Source organism: Micromys minutus, assembly GCF_963924665.1.
Source record: "Micromys minutus genome assembly, chromosome: 33".
NCBI classification, from domain to species: domain Eukaryota; kingdom Metazoa; phylum Chordata; class Mammalia; order Rodentia; family Muridae; genus Micromys; species Micromys minutus.
Window position 1 is genome coordinate 20,844,981 of NC_137968.1, and position 19,537 is coordinate 20,864,517.

The 19,537-nt window shown below is 43.3% G+C and overlaps 1 protein-coding gene across 8 annotated transcripts in view; it reads right to left on the reverse strand.

Annotated features, from left to right (window-relative positions):
- Nucleotides 1–1,688, reverse strand: part of LOC308414251 (uncharacterized protein) — a 264,870-nt gene extending 263,182 nt beyond the window's left edge. For 6 of the 8 annotated variants that reach the window (XR_013974867.1, XR_013974868.1, XR_013974869.1 and 3 more), the window contains exon 1: nt 1,305–1,632. The gene's annotated coding sequence lies outside the window, so the exon portion shown is untranslated. Of the gene's footprint in view, nt 1–1,304 lie in introns of all 8 variants that reach the window. The other 2 variants (XM_080909452.1, XM_080909453.1) reach the window with 2 other exon arrangements.
- Nucleotides 1,689–19,537: the final 17,849 nt, after the last annotated feature.

The window sequence follows — 19,537 nt, forward strand, 5'->3', positions numbered from 1 at the left end:
ACTGTAGACTTACATCACCCAGAAAGCATCATGCCGCGCAATCACAAATACAGCTGTTGCCCGGTGCCTAATCACGACTAAATATTTTACAGCTTGAGCGTTTGGGAAGTCAGGACTAAATAGCACTGACTTTCACTTATCATTTTTGCAAGGCCAAATTGTTTGGAATTTACTCTCCTTTGCAAGACTAAGGAAACTATTTTCTGGGTCCAAATAATGCATATGATAAATAAATGTAATTTGTTTGTGGCTGAGTATTTCTATCTACAACCATCTGCTGGATGTGAATTTGATCCATTTTTGGCAGTTTAGGGTGGATAAGAGAGGAACGTCACTCCTTTGCATAGAAAGAAATGCTCTTTGGGATTGTCCAGATAGGCATAGGTAGTCTGCTGAGACCTAACCTCACAACTGGGCAGGGGGCATGGCTTCTTACTGAGTCCTCAGTGACCTTGGATGTGTACCCCCCTGTCCCCGTTGACCTGATGGAGTTCTGTCCCTCTCCAGCTCTTCCAAGCAGAGCCACACACCTGACTACAATGGCGCCATGACCTCATTAGATCAGTTGAAATTATCAGAACCCTTGCATCTGAACCAAACCACATCTCTAACAGTAAGAAGTAAGTGATGGGATTTTTGTTTGTTTGTTTGTTTGTTTGTTTGTTTTGGTTTTTTTTTCCCTTGGCAGTGGTTCCCTTCATTGTAAAAATTAACCGATAATGATCTTCTATAAGTCTTAGTGCCCCTATTGGAAATGACAAAAATAGAAACTAAAAACAAACAGGGGCCTGGAGACATGGCTTGGTGGTTAAGAGTACTGGCTGCCCTTCCAAAGGGCCCAGATTCAATTCCCAGCACCCACAAAGCAGTTTATAACTGTCTATAACTCCAGTTCCAGGGGATATAGCACACTCACATAGATATGCATGCAGGCAAAACACCAATGTACATAAAGGTAAATACATCTTTAAAGAAAAAAGAGCCTGCCTCTTACAAGTGTCGAGTGCCTCTCTGGCATTAAGCAGTGCACAGTTGTCGTTATAAAACCAATAAGTTACTTTAAACTTTTTGCTTTGAATCTCACCTATAAACCTGGGAACAATGATGTATGGTTATTGTAAGGAACTGAGAAAACATGTGTGATGTGCTTAGCACTACGACAGATACCGTCAGAACATAAATACTCAATATTCACGTGCTGTCAAATCTCACTATAGAAGTTTAGCTGCCTCCTTCTTTCTGGCCCGAGCATAAATCCACTCCACCCACAGTAGCCCTACATCCAACCTTCAGGGTTTTCTTACCTTGAGGATCACACTTGGCTCCAAATCTTCAGCCTCTCGGGAGCACGACCATCTTGGACAGCTGTGGTGGGCGGAAATTGATCCTCTAACTCCTCTCCGTTCAGACCCTTAACCACAAGGGGCAGACTCACCGCCTAACCCTACAGAAAGAAGGACTTGGACTGTCCCCTGTGGCCTCTTTCCTTTAGTGGTTCTGCTCGCACGTTTTTGGCCTTTGGAAGGCTTTCACCACCACCCCCATTGACCCAGGCCCACATCCCCACTCTGATCATTCACCTGTTCTTATGTCAACTGCCCAGTCCCCCAGTGGAGCAAACCCGTAGCAACAATTTCCTCCAGCTCAGGGCAAACCTCTCTACCTACGTGAGTGGTTTTATAATCCAAGCCTGCCCATCAGTGGACAGATTTAGCCCACTGCCTGCTGAGTCTGGAAATACTAAATATTAAAATATCCCAGACACTCACCCTTCTGACGCCCTGGTGCTCTCAGGTTCACATGCAGTTGGTTGTACAGACAATCCCAGGACACCCATCAATTTGTCCATTAAGTGGGTTTTGAGGACCTGCGTATGTGGATTCTTAGAACAAGGAAAGACATTGAATGTGTGACCTTGGGGAAGTTTTAGCCTTCTGGCTTCAAGACTGAGCTTTTTCTTCTGGATCCCACGGCTGCTTCAACATTAAAGACGTTTTTGTGATGCTATTTGCAATGGTGTGAGGGGTGTGAATGGTAGTCAGAGTATATTATGGGCCAAAATACAAAAAGTAATGATATTCTCAACCCATTTAAGACAGCAAGAGGTGTTCTCAGGAATTTAAACCTGCCATCAGAAAGGGTGAGGAAGCTTCATGGTGTGTGTGTGTGTGTGTGTGTGTGTGTGTGTGTGTGTGTGTGTGTATGTGTGTGTGTATGTGTGTGTGTATGTGTGTGTGTATGTGTGTATGTGTGTGTGTATGTGTGTGTGTATGTGTGTGTGTGTATGTGTGTGTGTGTATGTGTGTGTGTGTGTGTGTGTGTGTGTGTGTTCCCTTTACCAGAAGTCTAGCTAATTTCTCTCATGCACATAAAAAATAGCCATGTGTTTCTTACCTTTGCAGTTGAAGTGTTCTGGTTGTAGGGGTTTTTTTGTTTGTTTGTTTTATTATTGTTTGTTTGTTTTGTCTTTAACTTCAAATAACATTTACACTAATGCACACACACATTTAATAACTTCCATTGCTGACCAATTTTAAAAGTAGATTTTGGATTTCTGAGAAAGGGGGATACTTCTCAAAGGATTCAAAACAGAAGGAGAACTTCTTGAATGTCTACAACTCTCCTGAGCCCCAAAATCAGGCTCACCTCTAGAAGAACTTAGTAGAGGTGTTTTCTCTGTGTGTGATTTAATGAGAAATAAAGATGGTGGCCAGCAGCACCTATGTGTGTGGGAACTGGGATACGTCATAGAGACAAAATCTCTACAGAGGAAGATGACCTCCCTTCGTCACCTTCTAGAAAAAAGCAGCGAGTCAGATGTGAGTACAGTGTATAGAGGAGCTGCCTAGGCACTGCAAATTCCAGCCTCAATTTGATGTCCACTCTGTGGCTTGGTCTTCAATTCTTCATTTTCCTCAGCCATTCTTGGATGATGACTCCCCACATCAGGAAATTTACACAGGCATCTGTCTATCATGGGTATAGATCCTTAAGGCCTTATTTAGATTTCACCTGTGACTTAAGCAAAAGACCCTTCACTTAAGAACGAGTTCATCATTGTGCCCAGAGCCACTGGCAGATCAGGCCCACAGTGATCAGGACTTACAGCTGAGCACCCAGAGGAGACACAGGAGAGCTCTCCTCCTGAGCCCACAGGTGAGCCCACACTCTCTCCCCACTGACTATCTGGGCACAGGTGTCGAGGTACCACTTGGGACTGTACCCTTCAGGTCTCCATCTGCACCCAGAGCTGGAGGCTGCTCATCGGCCCGAGAACTCACAGCCTGCCCCTAGACAGCTGAGCACCCAGGACCAATCTCCCTCTGGAGCCCATGGGCCACAGATACACAGGAGAGATGAGCTCCACTCAGAGACAACACGATCAACTAACATCAAAGATAAGAAGATGGCAAAAGGCAAGCGCAAGAATCTAAGCGACAGAAACCAAGACAACCCAACAACATCAGAAGCCAGCTCTCCCACCACAGCAAGTAGTGGATATCCAAACACACCAGAAAAACCAGATTTAGACTTTAAATTGTGGCTTATGTTGATGATTGAGGGCCTCAAGAAGTACATAAATAACTCCCTTAAAGAAATACAGGAGAAAAAAGATAAACAAGTATAAGTCCTTAGCGAAACAAAGGAAAACACAAGCAAACAGATGAAAGAATTGAACAAAACCATCCAGGATCTTAAAACGGAAATGGAAACAATAAAGAAAACACAAAGGGAAACAACCCTGGAGATAGAAAACCCAGGAAAGAGGTCAGGTGTCATAAGCATCAGCAACAGAATCCAAGAGATGGAAGAGTGAATCTAAGGGACAGAAGATAAGACAGAAAGCATTGACACACAGTCAGAGAGAATGTAAAAATTAAAAATCTCCTAACCCAAAACATCCAGGACTCAATGAGGAGAACAAACCTAAGAATAATAAGTATAGGAAAGAGCAAAGACTCCCAACTGAAAAACACAGTAAATATCTTCAACTAAATTATAGAAGAAAACTTCCCTAACCTAAAGAAAGAGATAACCATGAACATACAGGAAGCCTACAGAAACCCAAATAGATTGGACCAGAAAAGAAATTCCTCCTGACACTTAATAGTCAAAACACCAAATGTTCAAAACAAAGAAAAATACTAAAAGCAGTAAGGGGAAAAGGTCAAGTAATATATGAAGGCAGGCTGACCAGAATTATACCAGACTTCTCAACAGAGACTATGAAAGCTAGAAGATCCTGGACAGACATCATACAAATCCTAAAAGAACACAAATGTCAGCCCAGGTTACTATATCCAGCAAAACTCTCAATTACCATAGATGGTGAAACTAAGATATTACAGAACAAGACAAAATTTACACAATATCTGTCCACAAATCCAGCCCTACAAAAAATAATAAATGGAAAACTCCAACACAAGGAGGGAAATTATACCCTAGGAAAAGCAAAAAAATAATCCTCTTGCAACAAAGCCAAAAAGAAGAAAAACACACAAACATAATTCTGTCTCTAACTACAAAAATAACATGAAACAACAATAACTATTCCTTAATATCTCTTAAAATCAATGGACTCAATACCCTAATAAAAAGATATCGACTATACATAAACAAAACCCAGCATTTTGCTGCATACAGCAAACTCATCTCATTGACAAAGACAGACACTATCTCAGAATAAAAGGCTTGGGGAAATAACTTTACAAGCAAATGGTTCCAAGAAACAAGCTGGAGCAGCCATTCAAATATTGAAAAAAATAGCTGTTTGACTAGAAGTTATCAAAAATAATAAAGAAGGACACTTTTTACTCATCAAAGAAAACAAGTCTATCAGGATATACTCTCAATTATGCACATCTATGCTCCAAATACAAGGGCACTACACTCATCAAAGAAACTCTACTAAAGCTCAAAGCATATATTGCACCACACTCAGTAATAGTGGGAGACATCAACAACCAATTCTCATCAAGGAACAGATCATGGAAACAGGAACTGAACAGAGACACAGTGAAACTAACAAAAGTTATGATCCAAATAGATTTAACAAACATCTATAGAACATTTCATCCTAATACAAAAGAATACACCTTCTTCTCAGCACCTCATGGCACCTTCTCTAAAACTGACCATATGGTCAGTCACAAAACAGGCCTCAACAGATATAAGAAGATAGAAATAATCCCATGCATCCAATCAGATCACCATAAACTAGGGCTGGTCTTCAATAAAAACAAAATAAACAAAAAACCCATATACACATGGAAGCTGAATGACTCTCCACTCAATGATGACTGGACAAGGAAGAAACAAATCAAAGACTTTTTAGAATTTAGTAAAAATGAAAGCACAATATACCCAAAACTATGGGACACAATAAAAGCAGTGCTAAGAGGAAAACTCATAGCTCTGAGTGCCTCCAAAAAGAAACTGGAGAGAGCATACACTAACAATTTCACAGCACACCTGAAAACTCTAGAACAAAAAGAAGCAGATATACCCAAGAGGAGCAGACGGCAACTCAGAACTAAAATCAATCAAGTAAAAACAAGAGGAACTATACAAAACCAGGAGCTGGTTCTTTGAGAAAATCAACAAGATTTATAAACTCTTAGCAAGACTAGCTAGAGGGCAAAAATAGAGAATCCAAATTAACAAAAATCAGAAATGAAATGAGAGACAACAACAGAAACTGAGGAAATTCAAGAAATCATAAGGTCCTACTACAAAACCCTATACTCAAAAAACTGGAAAATCTACAGGAAATGGACAAATTTCTAGACAGATACCAGGTACCAAAGTTAAATCAGGATCAGATAAACCATCTAAACAGTTTCATAACTCCTAAATAAATAGAAGCAGGCATCAAAAGCCTCCCATCAAAACAAACAAACTAACAAACAAACAAACAAAAAAAGCCCAGGACCAGATGGGTTTAGTCATGAATTCTATCAGACCTTCACAGAAGACCTAATACCCAAACTCTACAAACTATCCTATAATGTAGAAACAGAGGGAACACTACCCAACTCATTCTTTGAAGCCACAATTATGCTCATACCTAAATGACACAAAGACCCTAAAAAGAAACACAACTTTAGACCAATTTTCATCATGAACATTGATGCAAAAATACTCAATAAAATTCTTGAAAACTGAATCCAAGAACACATCAAAACAATAATTCACCATGATCAAGTAGGCTTCATCCCTGGAATGCAGAGATAGTTCACTATACAAAAATTCATTAATGTAATCGACTATGTAAACAAACTCAAAAGGAAAAAAAACACATGATTATCTCATTAGATGCTGAGAAAACATTTGACAAAATTCAACACCCCTTCATATTAAAAGTCTTAGAAATATCAGGAATTCAAGGCCCATACTTAAACAGAGTAAAAGCAATATACAGTAAACCAGTAGCCAACATCAAACTAAATGGGTAGAAACTTGAAGTAATCCCACTAAAATGGGGAACTAGACAAGGATGCTCAATCTCCCCCCGCCTATTCAATATAGTACTGGAAGTCCTAGCCAGAGCAATCAGAGAGCAAATGGAAGTCAAAGGGATACAAATTGAAAAGGAAGAAGTCAAAATATCACTATTTTCAAATGATATGATAATATACTTAAGTGACCCCAAAAAATCCACCAGACAACTTCTACAGCTGATGAACAACTGTAGCACAGTGGCTGGATATAAAATTAACTCAAATGAATCAGTAACCTTCCTCTATTCAAAGGATAAACAGGCTGAGAAAGAAATTAGGGAATGACACCCTTCACAATAGTCACAAATATTATAAAATACCTTGGTGTGACCATAACCAAGCAAGTGAAACATCTGTATGACAAGAACTTTAAGTCTCTGAAGAAGGAAATTCAAGAAGACCACAGAAGGTGAAAAGGTCTCTCATGCACATGGATTGGAAGGATCAATATAGTAAAAATGGTCATCTTGCCAAAAGTAATCTACAGATTCAATGCAATCTCCATCAAAAATTCAACTCAATTCTTTATAGAGTTAGAAAGAGCAATTTGGAATAACAAAAAAAAGGGATAGTGGAAACTATTCTCAACAATAAAAGAACTTCTGGGGGAATGACCATCCCTGCAGATCAATCATGATAAAAAAAAAAAAAAAGAAAAAGAAAAAAAAAGAAAGAAAAAAAAAAAAAACCCTGCATGGCATTGGTACAGAGACAGGTAGGTAGATCAAAGGAATAGAATAGAAGATCCAGAAATGAGCCCACATACCTTCAGTCACTTGATCTCTGAGAAAGAAGCAAAGAACATTCAATGGAAAAAGGACAGCTTTTTCAACAAAGGGTGCTGGTCCAACTGGCACTCAGCATGCAGAAGAATACAAATCGATCCTTTCTTATCTCCTTATACAAAGCTCAAGTTCAAGTGAATCAAAGACCTCCCCATAAACCAGGTACACTGAAATTAATAGAACAGAAAGTGGGGAAGAGCTTAAAACACATAGTCATGGGGAAATTTTCCTGAACAGACACCAATGGCTTATGCTCTGAGATCAGAAATTGACAAATGGGAACTCACAAAACTGCAAAGCTTCTGTGAGGCAAAGGACACTCTCAAGAGGACAAAACAGCAGCCAACAGATTTGGAAAGGATCTTTACCAAACCTACATCTGATAGAGGGCTAATATCCAATATATACAGAAAACTCAAGAACTTAGACGAGAGAAAATCAAATAAATAGGGTACAGAGCCAAACTGAATTCTCAACTAAGAAGTACCAAATGACTGAGAAGCACCTGAAGAAATGCTCGACATCCCTAGTCTTCAGGGAAATACAAAAAAAAAAAAAAAAAAAAAAAAAAAAAAAAAACCCTCAGATTTCACCTCACTCCAATGAAAATGGCTAAGATAAAAAACTTAGGTGATAGCAGATGCTGGCGAGGATGTGGGGAAAGTTCAACACTCCTTCATTGTTAGTGGAATTGCAATCTGGTACAACCACTCTGGAAATCAGTCTGGTGTTTTCTCAGAAAATTGGACATAGTACTACCTGAAGACCCAGCTATACCACTCCTGGGCATTTACCTAAAAGATGCACCAACATATAACAAGGGCACAAGCTTCACCATGTTTATAGCAGCCTTATCAATAATATCCAGAAGCTGGAAAGAACTCAGATGTCCTTCAACAGAGGAGTGGATACAGAAATTGTGGTACATTTACACAGTGGAGTACTACTCAGCTATTAGAAACAATGACTTTATGAAATTCCTAGGCAAATGGATGGAACTAGAAGCTATCATCCTGAGTGAGGTAACCCAGTCACAAAAGAACAACATGGTATGCACTCACTGACAAGTGGATACTAGTCCCAAAATGCTCTGAATACCAAAAATAATTCACAAACCAATGAAGCTCAAAAAGAAGGAAGGCCAGAATGTGGATGCCTCAGTCCTTCTTAGAAGGAAGAACAAAACACTCAGGAGGAAATACAAGGTCAAATAGAGCATCAAGGACTGAAGAAAAAAATCCAGAGACTACCTCACCTGGGGATCCATCCCATATGCAGCCACTAAAACCAAGCACTATTGCTGATGCCAAGAAGCGCTTACTGGCAGGAGCCTGATATGGATGCCTCCTCAGAGACTCTGCCAGAGTTATACAATTATAGTTGAGGATGCTTGAAGCTAACCAATGGACTGAGCATGGGGATCCCATTGTCGGTGCTGGAGAAAGGACTGAAGGTGCAGAAAGGGTTTGCAACCCCATGGGAAGAACAACATTATCAACCAACCAAACCCTCCAGAACTCCTAGAGACTTAATCACCAACCAATGAGCACACATGGAGAGACCCATGGCTCCAGGTACATATGTAGCAGAGGATAGAAGTGTCTGGCATCAATGGGGGAAGAGGCCTTTGCTCCAGTGAAGGCGAATTTTCCCAGTGTAGTGGAATGTCAGGGAGCTGAGGTGGTTGGAGGAGGGAGCACCTTCATGAAAGGAAGGGGAGGGGGAAGGATTATAGGAGTGGGGCAAAGGGGATAACATTTGAAATGTAAACTCAGAGAATGTCCAATAAAAAAAAGAGTGAGTTAGTCAGAGATACTGCAGACATTACTCATTAGATTAGGAAGTAGCTACACTGAGCAGGAAGACTAAGTTCAAGCCAAAGTGGAGCTTTGTCCAGACGTCTCCCATCCCTTAGAGAGGCCACAAGGTCTGAGTTTCACTAGGAAGCTAGAGAAACCCAGTATACTGGATCCTGATGCTGCTATCTGCTTTGTTCAGACGAGTCATTTAATTCACACACATATATTATCTCCTAATTCTGAGGCCAGAGACCACACCGAGTCTCGGCAGCCTCAATTAAGATGCTGAATGAACTGAATTGTTCTGGAGACTCTGAGAGGGGAAGGGAGGACCTGTTTTATTTTCTCTTCAGCTTCCAGAAGTCCTGACATTTCTCTATTCCCTTTTCCACCCCCACAGTCAGCAGGTGGAGACTGACTTTCTCATGGTGACCTCTCTCGTTCTCTTTTCCAGCCTTCTTCATCTCATAGGAGTATATTAGGGCCAGTGGAAAATCCAGAACAATAACTCCAGTTCGTGTCAGTAGATTGACAAGCTGAACCCCAAAGGTAAATTTAATTCTCCTTCACCGTGTAACCTAACATATCCATAAAGTCTGTGGACTAGGGAACCTCTGGTTGCCAGAAATAGGGAGACCAACGTGAGGGAGATAAGTTGGCCCCTTCCCACTTGCAATGACTGCTGAGCGTCCCTGTGCAGTCTAGACAACAGCAGCCTATGAGGGGCGTGTGGAGCCTGCCACTGTCGATATTCCCTACAAGGAACCTTAGGCAATAGAGACTTTCCATTAGTTCCACAGCCTGGGAAGTAGAAATGACCCCTGCTGCAGGCCACTGTAATGACTCTGCTGGGTACAGATGACCAGCCAGTGTAGACGATACCTACCCCTAAGGAACTCATTCCAAGCTGTCATCACCTGGCCAATGATCATTATTGCTTTCCTTTCCAAACGATTTTAATCTGAATTTCTAAGTTGCATTTCCCAAACCTTAATATCACTAAAACATCTTTATTCAAAACTTCCTCGCTATGACCCTTTGGCTCTTTGTGTTTCTGTCTTCTTTGAGGGTAGTGTCTACAAATGATTTTACACATCACAGAGTAGATTTTTAGATTCTCTTTCCATTTAACAACATGTTCAAGCACTTTTCCATGGAGTTAATGCATATTTCAGCACCGTTCTTATTCATGGAGACACAACTTTCCCCAGCGGATGATGCATAGTCACTTCCAGGTTCGTTGGATGACCTTGAGTTTTTGTGTTTGCTGCTTGGTCCTTTCGTGGGGCAATTTGTTTCTGTTTGTGCCAGAATGGAGCAGAACCATGAATATCTTCTCTTGTTCATAGTCTCATCAAGTCTTTCTGTAGAACAGCTTCTCGTGAGTAGAATTCCACTTGACTCTCACAACAGTTCCCTGGAGCAAGGTGGAACAGAATTGGATTCCATCCTATTGACATAGACACTGAGACAAGGAAAGGTAAAACTGTTCTCCCCACAGACACAAGTAGGCTGGAGATAGGTCTCAAATCCCCACAGCTTCCGGCTGTTATGTCAGGGTCTCTGCCTGAAACAGAAGTTGCTAGATGTCTTTGTAGATCTCCACTTGCTTCCTCTCCCCCGTACCTCCTCCCTCTCGCTGCAATCCTACTGACTTACACCCTCAAGACCGCCTCCCTACAACCCACCCACCCTTTAAAATTCAAGAGATCGCAGCGTGACATCGTGACATCAAGAAATGCTTGAAACCAAAAATCCAAAATGAGGCTTTAAGAAAAAAGTGCATCACAGTTAAGGTCATCCTACTTCTGATGCAGGATCTCAGGCCCTGTGTCCTGAGTCTGCGACAGGAAGGAGAGTTCATGCTCTTTTCCATGGGCAAGGGCTATAGTTGAAATTCCGAAATTACTTCCTGACTCCCACCTCCGACCTCCGTGGAGCGGTTCACAAATCAATGCTGTCCCTCAAGCACAGCATGCAGACTTGTAATTTACAGGTGAATACCATCTGTAGAGCTGTAAGATGAGATGAGCTAGTCTCATGCTGGTCGCGATGCCTGGTTTGTCCTGAGGGGTAGGTAAGTAACTAACTAATACATTGTCAACCCACTATGCCAGTGTCCTAAGGTTAGGCCACCACAAGAAATTAGTCAGAAATCTGGTAGCTAACAAAAATTTATCCCGTCATCGTCTAGGGCCAGAAGTTTGATAAGTTATGCACCAAGCTTTGCTCTTCACAGAAGAAATAACCCAGCAGAGAATAATTCATCTCCTCCAGCTTCTGGGGGAGGCTGGCATTCCTTGACTTGTAGTGGCATGACTCCAATCTTGGCTCCACATTCCCATCAGCATATCTCTATTGCCTGTCAGTGAACAGAGCCTTCTTGGGAAACTGCCTGGAGGTGTGGTTTATAAATGTATACATTTAGTAGGCTCTCCATTCTCAGCGTCCCATCAGACAGTAAATGGCACTAGAACATCTCACTAATCTTGACCACTGGGCCCCTGCATCTGCCTGGCTGGGTCCAGTCTTCACCACCTCAAGCTGTAGAATTCTACCATTCACACACACGCACACATACACACACATGCACACACATGCACAGCTAATGACTGCAGCAGAGGCCGTGCCCTCTGCCCTGCCATCTACGGGAGCAGCTGAGAAGGATCTTTCCATCTGGGCCTGAGGAAGGGATGGGAAGATGTGGTTGGTGTGGAGAGAACGGAACTGTCATCCAGGAAACAATTCCCTGGTGTCTCCGCTTAGCACTGTCTGTCAGACATGTTCCCTTCAGTTTCAAGTCCCAACACCCACACAGGCATGTCAGGAGAGTGGACACAGTACAGTCTCAGTGTCATGTGTCCTGCAGATGTCACAGATTAGTAGGTCAGGGAGGTGTCTTCAGGATCAATGCACTGTGATGTGAACTGAGCTGAGTCTTGGACTCTGCCTGATTAATTACCAGATGCAATCCTCCAGCCTTAGCCAGCACGATGAGAAAAACAAGCAGCCCCTCGTTTCTCTTCCTTTCCCTTTTCTTCCTCCACCCCTTCCTCTTACGTTCATTCTTACCTTTGTGGGACAGATAATGAGGGTGTCTTGCCAACAATCCCCTCAGCTTCAAACACTCCCAAAAATTATCAGGTATTTTTTTTGATGTTGAATCCCAGTCCTCAGAAATTAATCTGATTGGCCCAACTTTACTCACGTGTTCAACCCAGTCACTCAATCTTTCAGAGAACCCGCATCCTGTAAACACCGACGCTTTGCAGAATTGCCAGAAATGGAGGCCAGCATAAACTAAACTTACTGATGGAATGTGTGCTGCAGTTTGCCACATATGTAGGAACATATATCATCAAGGCTCCTTCTCCCATAACTAAAGATTCACCCATGATGAGCGTCCTATTAGAAGCCATAATTCTCCGTGGAAATTACCATTGCCGGATTTGCTACATAAAAATACAAGATAACCAATCAAGTCTTAGTATTTATGAAATGACCGGCAAAAGTGTGTCCAATGAGATACTTGGGACATACATTAAATTTTTTTCATTGTTTCTATGGAGTTTAACTGGGCATTTCTGAATCTTACCTTCCAGCCCAGTAAAAGACGACGTTTTTGCATGACTCTGGATCCCTGACATTTCCAAAGTAATAATTGGCATCTCTGGGAATGTCGATGCTGGAGACAGCTGTAGGGTCTTCAATATGCCAAACTGAGGACACTGTGTGAGGCTCAGCACCCTGAGAGCAAAGCGGATCTGCATGATTAGCTGTGAGTTAAATTGCTTTATTGCAGAGAGTCCGCTTATTAAATGTGTGTTTCAGTTTTGGCGTGGATGGCTGAAGGTTTTAAGTACCAACAGATGGAAACTCCCTCACTGCACCTGTGACCTTTACCTGTCAGACTGGCTCCGGGGCCCACACGCAGGAAGACATTATTCCTCCAAACACCGAATGGTGGCTTTGGACAGGGAGCACTGAGCTGTCAGGACTGGGCTATGGAGGTAAATGGTTATAACAGCCACTGAGATGGGTAAACGGTGCTGAGGAATTAGCCCAGTGAATAAAGCCCTAGCAAGCACAGAACCTCAGGTCAGAAGCTTGGAAGCCATGTAAAGACAGGCGCCATTCTCCCAGTCCTGCAGACACGTGGGTGGTGGAGAAAAGAGACTCCCTGGAAACATGTCGAACAGCTAGACCGGAATACGTAGCCATACAGGCACATGTCCCAGCACTAAGAGAAGAAAGGGGACCTGAGCTCTCATCCCTAACCCAGAAGCTAGATCCAAATGACAACCGCTTACAGAAGATAAATTAGTTTTCTCCAGTGGAGTCTCACTGAGTATATAAACTTCATTTAAGGGAGGCCTCATGCCCAGCAGTAGGCATCAGAGACAAAATGAATTCCACACGATAATTAGGAAGATTATTTGTCTAATATTGCTTTGTTTGGGCATTATTTATCATACTGATCTTTTGTTTGTATACTATGGCTTGTGATTTGTGGTTTTATGAGTTGTACATTGTGCTGTGTGTGTGTGCATGTGTCTGTGTGTGTGTGTGTGTGTGTATTTTGCCTGTTTGTTTTCCAAAGGAAACAAGAAAGATGATGTGGAGTTGGAGAGGTGAGGAGCTGGGAAGACCTGGGAGAAGATGGGGATGTGTGGAAGAGCAATCAGAATACATTGTATGAAAAGAATTGTCAATTAAGAATAATAAATAAATACAAAACAACAGAAAAGAATCCTGTGGCTCATAACTTAATCTCTCTGGGCCCCATCTCCTCTCTAAGATGTGGGCCCTGATGCCGTACAATCCCTCCAATAGCTTTAGTCTCTAAATAAAATCACTTGTGGTGAAGCATTTTTTTTTAACTCTGAGGCTTTGTACAAACATAAAAAGACGTTTAATATTCTTCCTAATTACTTGTGTTTTTCTTTTTCCTTAATTAGTATCAACACTTTCACATGCATATGAAACAGACCAAGATGTCCATTCAGGAATAATTAAGGAAAAAAAGCTTTATTTTAGAACGACTGTGGGATGCTTCTGGACGGACAGCATGTCTTTTCTCTCTTTTTTTCTCCTTTTTTTAAGGAAATCAGATGCAAATGAATTTATCTTCCTGAGGCTCTTCTGCACCTCATTTTCGTCGAACATTTCTTGCACCCAAGCAACGCAGTTATGTTTATAATATGTTATAAATATTATAATGATGAACCGGAAAGAGATAGAAAGAGAACAAGGGACAGCAGCAACATGGGTTAAGTTGACATTTGGGAAGAAGGGAACACAGATATTCCCACCACTCTCACTCACGACCCCACCCATTCACACGGATCACGCTCACTCGTTCACTAGTTCACACTCAATGATAGGCGGGGCCTCTTCTTTCCTTCTTCATCACCTCTCCCCAAGTAGAACAGCCTTTCCTTTGGGACAGACAAAGGTTGTGTGTTTGCATGCGTGTAGAGTGCATGTGCATGCATGATCTGGTCGGTTTGTCCCAGAGGTTTGCGTAACCGCATCTTTAGAATGCGTGCGGCATTCCAGACAGAAGGGTCCGAAGCACTGAGGAAGCTTGCTTCACATCTCTCTTGGGGCACACTAGAAGCTAGGGAGGATCTGGCCTGCTTCCAAGCAGCAGTACTAGAAGGGGGAGTGCTGGCAAGGGAGTTTCCTGTGTGCTTTGACGTGATCTTGAGTTGAAAGGAATCATAAAGGTTTGCCTCATCTGCACTCACAGAAACTGTAACTGTCACCTTCAAAAGACCTGTATGAGATCGGTCTCAGCAAGATCCCTACAAGGAAGGGGGTGAGTAAGAGCACATAGAAAAACTGGGAATGCTGGAGGAACTGACAATCATTTCTGATTTGGAAACCAGAAATACTTCCACAACGAATGTGGCTTCCAAGGCTGTCACTAGAAACTACAAGGATCCTAGCCACCCAGTGTCTACAGGGACACATTCATCATGGCCACCTGCTGTCTCAAGCCACCCACCCCCCCCAGAAAGTCACACAGAACTGAGAAAAAGCCTAGAAAGGGAAAGAACAAACAGAAAGCAGTGACTTCAGAGTCTGTCTTCGAGAACAGTTCCAAATGTGTCACACCTGTCTAAAGACAGCGTCAATTAAACGTGCAAGAAGTAAACTGAAGCGCAAGCCAGCATTCCCCGTCCCTGCCAGGAAGTCAGAACAGTTCCGTAGGGTTACCTAAGAGGTGATTGTTGAAACAAAGGCCTCCTGCCGAAGACTGGATCCATGCTGAAGACCACTGGGCCAGCCAAGGGAAAAGAGCTCAAATAAAAACATGTATAAAGCTGTCTTAGTCGGGGTTTCTGTTCCTGCACAAAACATCATGACCAAGAAGCAAGTTGTGGAGGAAAGGGCTTATTCAGCTTCCACTTCCACATTGCTGTTCATCACCAAAGGAAGTCAGGACTGGAACTCAAGCAGGTCAGGAAGCAGGAGCTGATGCAGAGGCCATGGAGGGATGTCACTTACTGGCTTGCTTCCCATGGCTTGCTCAGCCTGCTTTCTTATAGAACCCGAGTCTACCAGCCCAGGGATGGCTCCACCCACAATGGGCTGGGCCAGGGATGGCTGCACCCACAATGGGCTGGGTCAGGGATGGCTCCACCCACAATAGGCGGGGCCCTCCCCCTTGATCACTGGTTGAGAAAATGCCTTACAGCTGGATCTCATGGAGGCATTTCCCCAACTGAGGCTCCTTCTCCGTGATAACTCCAGCTTGTGTCACGTTGACACAGAACCAGCCGGTACAAAAGCCTAGAAGAAATGCCTAGGCATGATATACGCGTGTGCCTCTGATAACTGCGATCAATGGCACGATACAGTGGAAGGCAGACGGGAGAAGGATGGCTCTCCCTGGCAGTGGGAGTGAGCAGGCTGTCGTCAGGTGCTGAGGACATATACTAGATAGCAGGGCAAGCTCCCACAGACGGAAGGGAACTTCTCCCAGGCAGCTCTTGGCAGGCCTTTAACCCTCAGACAGCTGAAGGTTTTGACTGGGAGTCTAACTCCTTACCCCAACCCTTAGCCACACACCCTACCATTCCCTATCACCCAAATAAGACATTTAATTAGGAGACGTAATGTCCTCCTTGAATAATACCTGATGACTGAAGACATCCTTTCGCCCTAACTGGTATACCAGGTTAGAAAGCAGGAACAGGAAGGGCAGCAATGGCGCGGACAGTGGGGATGTCGGGGATGGAGGGTTGAATGTAAGAATCAAGGACCAGTAAGAAGGAGATAGATCACTGAGTGATGGATAGTTTTAAATCTTGACTGTGGTGTTATATTAGGCTAGAGCCATGTCTGCTTCCTGATTTCACTGCTGTACAGGAGCTGTGCAAAAATAAAATCACTGGGGAAGCAGACAAAAGTCACATGGTTCTCCCTGGGTGACCTTTGCAACTCCCTGTGCAGCTGTAATTAGTTCAGTACCAAAATGTTCTTTGAAAACAATTAAAAGAGACAAAAGAGGTCCAGCGGCAGAACTGAGATCTATGCAGTCAGCACTCACCATGGGCGGCAGAGATAGTTTTGCTACAGACACGGTGCTAAGGGAGACTCTGTCCCTTGATGTTTGGAATTGTGAGACACAGGGGCCAAGAAATCTCAACACCATTTTTATCTCAGCTGATGCAAGAATGTAACAGCCTCGGCCTCCACTGGCAGGGAAGGATGGAACCTATGGAAACCGATCTCATGCCCCCAAAGCACCATGGAGACAGAAGAGCAAGACCAGCAAGCATTCCTGAGTCTTGGCGGCATTCTGGATAACAAAGAGTTAGCTCCAGACCCACCTCCAGGCAGGGCTGTAAGTACTGGTTTTGGTAACCTGCCTTTAGTTTCTTCCACGTTGTGGCTGTTGTCTTTCTCAAACACCTAGCTTATTTTCTCTTCCGTGTCTGAGTCAGTTAAGAACATCATAGCAGACAGCTTTAATAACCAGTGCCATCGCCCTGTTCACGCCATCCGCAGATTGTCTCACTTCCACCAGCACACAAACGTGCTATTATCTCCCCCTTGCAGATGAGCAGAGACTCCAAGTGTAAAGTCACGTTGCCTGAGACCCACAGATAATATTGGATAGGGCCAAGACTCAAACCTGGTTGATTCAGACTCCAAACCCAGGGCATCTCGCTAACAGGCTGCACAGCTTCTCAGGTGAGTCCCACAGACAGGCTCAGTCCAATCTTGCTGTGGTGGGTATGCCCTCTCAGAGAACAGTGTCAGGAAGCAAGGGGTCTCCCCATTATTTTCCTAGGATCTCCTTTTTTCACCTGTGAAGGAAGGTAAGCATCCTGCCACCTCAAGGCTCACGGCTAAACTCCTTTCTCAGGATGCCCTGAGGAATAGTAAAGACACAGTGCAGACCAACCCACCCTTCCCTCCCATCTCCCAACCAATAGGAGCATACAGATTGAACATGAAACCCACCCCCATGGGCTGGCCAAGGCCCTTAGCAATGACTATAGAATGAAGAAACTCAACAGGGATGTCTTTCTCCACTTTTTTTGAAGTCAGAGTTCTTGACTACTGAGCCATCTCTCCAGCCCCTCTACTGTCCAAGCGACTCTCCTAGGCAGCGTGAGGTTTATCAGGTTAGGTCAGTAGGGGGACAAGGTAAAGGTAGGTGGGTCAGAAGACCCTTGGCCTCATGCTCCAAGCGTGTTGTGGGGGACATCCACAAGGATGTTCAGCCCCTAGTAAGATACGCCTAGAAAAAAAAAAAAGATATGCCTAGAAACTAGATGCTGCATTTTTATTTAGGTGTACACTACAAGCTATGTATATAGTATAATATATATCATCTCACAAAATTCTTCATATGCCATACAGAGGAATATAATCATCATCCCTCGTTTACGGGTGGGGAAAGCCAGGACCAGAGCTACCAAACAAATTGCCTAAAGTCCCCAGATAATCAATAATCCAGTTAGGATTTGAACAGCTGACCTGCACTTAACTGCTCTGCTGTGAACCCCCTCAACAGATGGTAGTGGACAGGAAAGAAACAGAAGAAACTGGACTCCACACCTGCCCGGATCAAAAGATCCTGGCTAGGACATTGCTAGGGGGCAGAACACTTGCCTCTGATGCACAAATCCCCGGTGCCATGAAAAGCACACAATACATATGGTTACTTGGGCTGACATACACGTGTGTACAGTAACATGCTGCCTGACCCACAGCATATGTTCCTCCCTGCCCACCACACCCCCCCATATTTTGCTTCTAACATGCTTCTTGACCATATTTTTACAACATGTTCTTTGAGGATTGCATGCTCTATATTTTGCAAAGCCCAGATGTGAGATGTACTTGACCCCTGGTGTTGAAACTCAGAACTTCTATGACATCATGCTTACAACTTGCTTGCAAAGGCTATGAACAAAATTGCGAAAGAGATGGGTACCGTTAGGAACGTTCTTTCTTGAACAAAAGGAGAGGGGCTCAAGAAACTCTCATAAAGCTTACAGGGTATTTAGGCCCTTCCCCTGAATTACAAAAGGTAGTCAACTGACTTGAGAGAGAAGACTCCCCTCCCGGATTATTCCAAGGACTCCCGTAATTTAGTCATCACCGATCTGAGAGTGGCCTTTCAGTCCATGCAGCTCCTGAATCACCCGTTCTCCTATAATTAACCCTCATTCGTGCGTCTGCAAGAAACCCCAATAAACCGTTTGGTTCCTGGTAGAACTGTTTCCTCTGTCTGTCACTGGCCCCCCTCCCTCTCCCTCTGTCTCTCTGTCTCTCTGTCTCTCTCTCTCTCTCTCTCTCTCTCTCTCTCTCTCCTCGTATATGTACCCATGAGTGTGAAGGTCAGAAGTCAACTCTGTGTGTCATTCCTAAGGAAACTTCCACCTAAAAACACAAAACAAACAAACAAATTGTTTCTCTGTCCTAGAGCTCACTGGGTAGGTTAGACTTGCCAGTCAATAAGCCCGGGGATCTGCCTGTCTCTCCCACAAGCCCCCACTAAGATTTCAAGCACCCCACTAGTTCACCCCACACTCAGGAGAATATGGGTAGCACAAATGGAACTCAGGGATAAAAACCAGGAATCAAAGTTGGGAGGGTTGAGGTAGAGAGAAGCTGGGGAGTAAGGAAGGTTAAATATAACCAAAATACACGGTAGACATACTGTACACGTGTGTGAAAATATTGTGTATTTAAAGGTAGAAAGCAACTGAGAAAGACATCTGACGTCAACCTCTTGCCTCTACATACCGGAGTGCACACATGTGAACACACACACACACACAAACATGTATGGTGCATACATGATGCACACATGCACAAAGAGAAAAATAAAAATGATAAAAAATAGGATAGCATTTTCATGTGCCGCCCAAATCTTCTTGCATGGCTTGAGTCCACTGAGGTCATGCAAGGTGTCTCACAGAACATC